General features: G+C 40.4%; 1 protein-coding gene across 2 annotated transcripts in view; it reads right to left on the bottom strand.

Moving 5' to 3' along the window:
- The window catches only part of Tmem45b (transmembrane protein 45B), a 36,036-nt gene that overhangs the window by 5,540 nt on the left and 29,765 nt on the right, over positions 1-731 (bottom strand). The window lies entirely within an intron of this gene.

The following is a 731-nucleotide window of genomic DNA, read 5'->3' as shown; positions in this document are numbered from 1 at the left end:
CTCCCCTCCCCTCCCCTGTCCTCTCTTCTTTCTTTTTCTTTGACTTTTTGAGACAAGCTCTCACCATGTAGTCTAGGCTGTCCTTGAACTCACTTATATAGCATAGGCTGGCCTTGAATTCATGGCAATCCTGTGTTTCAGACTCCCCAGTACTGGGATTACAGGCATGGGCCACCACACCTGGCTTCCCTTTTCGTTTTGTAGAAGATCTGTCGCCCTGTTTGCTAGTGTCCACTTTTTGTTTTCCCTTTTTCATGTAAGAGGAACCATACAATATTTAAACATGTGTCTCTGATTTATTTCACTTAACATTATGGTCTCAAGGTGTATCCATTTTCTTACAAATGACTCAAGTTTATCCTTTTTATGGCAAAGTAGAACACTGTGTGTAAATCCACATCTTCATATGTTGATGGGCATACAGGCTGCTTCCAAGAGCCACCGATCATGAACTGCATTGCTATAAATACAGCTATACGTGTGTCACTGTAATATGATGGCTTTGTAACTGTTTCAGGAAGGTACATAGGGACTAGCCAGACTGAATGGAATTTCTAGTTTTAATGTTTTAAGGAATCTCCATACTGATTTGCATAATGCTTGTACTACTTTACATTTCCACCAACAGTGGAGAGGAGTTCCTTTTCCCTCCGCATCCTTGCCTGTATTTGTTATTATTTTATTTCTTGAAGATGGCCATTCTTTCTGAGGTAAGATAGCATCTCAGTATT

The sequence above is a fragment of the Octodon degus genome, unplaced genomic scaffold (assembly GCF_000260255.1).
Source record: "Octodon degus isolate 3935 unplaced genomic scaffold, OctDeg1.0 scaffold00136, whole genome shotgun sequence".
NCBI classification, from domain to species: Eukaryota; Metazoa; Chordata; class Mammalia; order Rodentia; family Octodontidae; genus Octodon; species Octodon degus.
This window is presented reverse-complemented; position numbering and strand designations above follow the sequence as displayed.